Source organism: Lactuca virosa, chromosome 3 (genome assembly GCF_052849685.1).
Source record: "Lactuca virosa cultivar CGN04683 chromosome 3, Lactuca_virosa_CGN04683_v6, whole genome shotgun sequence".
Classification (NCBI taxonomy): Eukaryota; Viridiplantae; Streptophyta; class Magnoliopsida; order Asterales; family Asteraceae; genus Lactuca; species Lactuca virosa.
In genome coordinates, this window is record NC_136428.1 from 88589496 (window position 1) to 88595256 (window position 5761).

At 35.8% G+C, this 5761-nt stretch overlaps 1 non-coding gene across 1 annotated transcript; it reads right to left on the reverse strand.

Annotated features, from left to right (window-relative positions):
- Positions 1–3052: 3052 nt before the first annotated feature.
- Positions 3053–3159, reverse strand: LOC145168003 (small nucleolar RNA R71). The gene has a single exon (XR_013741599.1). It is a non-coding gene; the product is annotated as a small nucleolar RNA R71 (small nucleolar RNA).
- Positions 3160–5761: the final 2602 nt, after the last annotated feature.

Sequence of the window (5761 nt, forward strand, 5' to 3'; positions counted from 1 at the left end):
GTATTCATTATGTTACTCTTTGAATCTTTCAAAAGTATCAGAATTATGCTTAAGCTTATGAACTTATTCATACTTGCTGAAGTATCAGTAAATCATGATGAGAAGAGTTATCATACCTTATGGTGGATCTGAATAGTACACATTAACATGTACTAGATCCATTAGTCATTCAATTGCCTCACATAAGCATGTGAAAAATGAATTAAGTCATAATTTTCAATGAACAAGATTCTCATATATTATACAATACAAATTGTACAACAACAAGTATCTATCCAGTTGGTGATGAGATTTCTTTTCACTTGGTCAATCATGACAATACCACAAGCGATGTCATCAGATTCAATCCACAATTAATATTGTTATTATTAGAAACATAACTTACACTTTCATTAATGTCATTGCAAAGAAATAAGATAAGGCAACTATGTAAACCAAAATTCATTTTTTTGCTAAAAAAAGATTATCGAAACATGTCCTTATAATGCATAAAATGAAAAACTATATTTCTAAACATCTCCAAAGAGTAATAGCAATCTATTAAATTTTCCTAACTCCCTAGTAGTAGCTCCAAATTCTGACCATCGAACTATGTGACAAGTGTCCATCTCTCATTATCAGATTTAGCTCACTTTGCTCAAGCTTCCTTCTTTCTTTTAGATCCTGTAATACCATCAAAATGTGATCATCACATAATGTATCAATAGGCTATGAATAGGACCTTATAAAACAATGTAGTAAGATAATGGATGTACCTGAAGTAAAGTCGCACGAATTGACTTCACAATCTTTAAGATCCTCCAGGTATTTTGGGCAGCTTCGCAACCAATGTCCCTTCAATTGGTAGTAGAAACAAATGGACTCTTTGGGTTTAGCACATGGAATGATTCCATAATTGAACTTTCTCTTTACCATACGATCAAATGGTTTGATCTTGTACGACTCCTTTCCATAGGGATGAAAAATATTTTCTGGATCACCAATATTACCATTGTCAACGTCCATGGGGCTCTTGAAATTAGACCCTTTAAGCAACTCTACTTTAGATGTGTTCTTAAGCATTTCTGCTTCAGCAACTATTGATATTTTCATATTTATACACATTTTTAGGCAATATTTGAATACATTTTTATAGATATTTTGGTTATTTGTAAAGATAAATGTTACTTATAAGATTGAATTGTAATTTGCAGCCAAAAGCAACAATCTTGAAGAATAAGGACCAAAAGCGACAAGTAACGGGACTTTGGAGGTTTGAATAACTAAAAGAAGGAAATCCCAGCGAAAAGCTCAACTCACGATGTAGACTTCACTTACATGACGTGGAATGGGTGTTTCTAGAAGATAAGTGCACGGGAAGTCAGAGTCCTTGCCCAATAAGGATTCACCCGAATTCACGACGTGAAGTCCTAATTCATGACGTGAAGTCCTAATTCATGACGTGAAGTGCAATAATTCCTAAAACTATATATATATCCTTGGCACTACGATTTGGAGAGTTCGTATGGAGATTTGGAGGGTTTAGAAGACGAATTCTGGAGAAAAACAACCCAAAGAATTCAAGTGTTAAGCATCCAAGGAAGAAGAAGTGATTGAAGACCATAACTGTGTTTGTTTAATAAATCTTACATAGCTCCATTCATAATTTATAACTGATTATGTGTTTAATTATGTGTGACCATGCATAGTTCTACATGAATTAGTTAAACATTAGTATATTTGGACTTAAACTACTAATAATATAATAATTGGTAGCCAACATGAATTATCCATAATTAGTAGCTAACCATTGAGGAGAAGTGGATTCAAACTAAACAGAAGTGTTTTTAGTAATTGATTGAATTTGATAATTAAGTGAATAAGATTTTCTGAACTTGCAAAATCGGATAAAAACCAAATTAACTTATGTTTTTCTTAGATTAATTTTTAGTAGGTAATTAGTTAATTAAAACCGTTCCCTGTGTTCGATACCTGACTATTTGTACTATATTATTTGCGAAAAGGTACAATGCCTTAAGTCGAATAGCTAGTTAGATAGGAGGTAAAATAGGGTGTAATTCATCAACACAACACGGCTATTAAGTTTAAAATTTATTTGCTTTAGGTTAATCGATTCTTTTTGTGGGGTAAAACCTGCAAAAAGTTAATTTTGAGCATTAGTTTTTTTTAGAACTGAACTCACGACGTGAGCCTTAAACTCACGACGTGAGCTCAGTTATTACGTTTGTTTTCGTTTTTCGTTTCTGTTTAGGTTTTCTGCGACATCACGACTTGGTATTACTAGCCACAACGTGGTGAACGTTCAGTAGAACTTTTTAAGTAGTTTTTGTTCAATTTTACATTTTTATTTTTGTTTTTGTTGCAGTAGTACATGACCCGTGGATCCAACACACCTTTGATACCACCGCTTGAAGATCCAGAGTCAGCTCTTCACAAAAAGATGGATAAGAACGTAGGAGAAACCCAACCACCAAAGAAGTTACCTTTCAAAAATCTTAAATCAGTTTTCGGAAAGAAGAAGGGGAAGAACGTGGGTGAATCAAGCACTTCCTCAAAGAACAAAAGCAAGTTAGAAAGCTTTGAGCAAAATCGTAATATTCACGAATCCGATTCTGAATCACAAACCGATAAAGAAGATAGTGAACGCGAAGAAGAGCAAAAAGATGAAATGGCGAACATTGCCAATATGGCCATAGAGGCATATAAGAAAAGAATCTGAGAGGACACCGGTCCCGGTCTAGTGCAACCTGCAATTCCTGTTACCACAACATTCAAGATGAAGGGGCATATTCTTTCTGCACTTAAGGAAGTCCCATTTTCCAGAAAAAATCATGAGGATGCTTACAAGCACCTTGATGAAGTCAATGACATAGCTGATTACTTCAACATCCTGAATGTTCCAAGAGAGACGGTGTTATTGAGAATGCTTCCAGTTACTTTCAAAGGAGCCGCTAAGGATTGGTTGAAGGCACTACCACCCGGTGAAATTACTACTTGGGCACAAATACGTGAAAAATTCTTAGAACATTTTTGCCCACCTTCTAAAGTTGCTAAAATCAAGAAGGCCATAGCAAATTTCCAGCAACAACCGGGTGAGTCACTCTACGAGGCATGGGAGCGCTACAAAGGATTGATAAAAAATTGTCCCCAAAACGATTTTAATGAGCAACAAGAAGTATCAATCTTCTATGATGAGGTAAACATGATGACAAGGCAACTCCTTGATTCTCAAGGAACTTTAAAAAAGAAAAATCCCGGTGAGATTAAGGAATTGATTAAAGAGTTTTCTAAGCATTCGCGTGAATACCACAATCCTAGACATGATGGAGCGAAAGGAATAGGGAGTGGTGCTTCTGAAGATATGGTTGTTGTTTTAGCTATGCTAAACACTATTGACCGAAGAATGAAAAAGGTGAACCAATCCATACATGATATTCGAGTTGGTTATGAAAGATGCAATTGTCCACATTTAACCAAAGATTGCCACTTGGACGAGAACGGAAATAAGAAGGTTCAAGTATGCTATTCTAGTGGAGACAAATATGATGAAGATTGGAGGAAGCCAAAGAAAGAGTGGTTGCCATATGATGAGTATAAAAAAGCAAAAAGAGGAAAATTTTAGGCAAACTAGCCGAGGCATTTATTAAAAAGAGCAACCACCTAAAAAGAAGGTCGATCTAGAGTCCATGCTAACTAGATTCATGGAGGTTTTAGAGAAAAGACATGATAAGACCGATGCGGTGATAAGAGACCAGAAAATTCTCATGAGGGACCAGCAAGCTTTGCTAAGGAATCATCAAGCATCAATCCAAAACATCGTAGCTCAACTTGGACAATTAACTACGTTGGTTAATGAGCGACTTTCTCCAAAAATTCCTGACAAAAAGCCTCAACCGCAAGTAATGTTGATTGAAACTGAAGAAGATACCATCTATGAATTTCTAGAAGCCCTCAAAGTCGATCCACATCAGCCCAAACCACAGCCGAAGAGGTCGAAAATCGAAGAAAATATTGTTGCTGAATTACCGACACCATGACGTGGAGATTCATTCACCACGACATGGAACCAGTTTGAATAAATTTTTTTTACTAATACTCAATTTTTTCGTCCTCCGCTTCCATTTCCTTCTCGTACTAAGATTCATCCATTGCAGCAGGAACAATTAAAGTTTATGAAGCAAGTGAAGGATATTCCTATAAACACTCCTTTTATTGAATTATTGTCCCAAGTTCCTGAATATGCTAAGTTTTTGCAAGACTTACGCGATACTCGCCAAAAATTAGAGAAGAATTCCAAGATGATCCTTAGTGATCAGAGTTCTAAAGTGATATTGGGTGAATTACCAAAGAAAATGGGAGATCCTGGACACCTCACTATCACGTGTCAATTTTGAAATAACATGAAGACTTATGCTTTAGCTGATTCTGGAGAAAGCATAAATTCAATGGCTTACTCGTTCTTTCAAAAGCTAAATCTTCCAGATTTCAAGGCTACTAGAATGACGGTTCACATGGCTAATCGTCCAGTGACTCATCCTCGAGGCATAGTTGAGGATATATTGGTCAAAATTAGGAAATTTGTTTTTCCAATTGATTTTGTTGTTTTGGATATGAAAGAAGATACCAATGTTCCAATAATTCTTGGTCTCCCTTTACTCAATACTGCTAGAGCCTTGGTAGACATGTATGAGTCTAAACTTATGTTGAGAGTTGTAGATGAAGAAGTTACCTTTGGAGTGGAAGATGTATTTCAAAATAATTATGCTCAAGGTGAAGTATACAATATAGTTGAATAAAATGAGCTTGAAGAGTTGGAAACATTAATAGAAGAAGAAATTCAATCAATTCAAAAAGTAAAACGTACAAATCCAAGAGCATCCATTCCAACAGTTTTTGAAGTATTGGCTTACAAAACTCCAACGTCTTCGGTGAGCAAGGAGAGTGAAGAAGACATAGTGTCGAGTGATTAGGAAGAGGTTACTTCAGAAATAAAACAACTAACTTTTGATGAAAAAAAAGGTTGAATCTATGGAGCTAAAGAGTGAAGAATGAGCAAAACCTCAACTTGTGGTGAATAAAGGGGTAAAAAGAAAGCTTGAAGAGGGTGATGCTAAGTGTAAAAAGGAAAACTTAAAAAAGGCTTATCTTAGGAGGGTACAAGCTCACAAGAAAAAATGGAAGGTTCAAAAGGTACAAATAGTGATGGAAACTCCTGAAAATTCAACGTGAGGCGGCATAGAGTCCGGCTCATGGCTCCAACAAAAAGAAGCGCTTATCGGGAGGCAACCCGAGCTTGGTTTGCAATCTTTCTTTTCGTTTATGCATTTTTAATTTCTGCATTTTTATTTGAATTTTAGGTTAAATAATCATCCAAATCATCTTATCTTTTTAAGAACATAGCAAAAATCAAGTGTGGGGCTCCTAAATATTGAGTGGTAGATTTTTATTAGGAAGAAATTGAAGTTTTAAGAAAAATGGGATTTTTTTTGGCAATTAAACTCGATAACACGTCGTTGGTTCGAAGCCCACCTCGTACTCCATTTGATTTAGCCCAAAAATTAGCCCGGTTAGTAATTTGACGACGTGACTTAGAAATACAGGACGTGAACTTTAAAAAGTCACCGGGGGGACCATTTTCAAATACCTCAGCCTTTAACCAAAACTTAAACCACTCACACGCACAGACGAACAAAAGTAGCATCCCCACTTCGGATTTTTGCACAATTCTTCCATGATTTCTTGATTTAGTGTTTCATGTCCA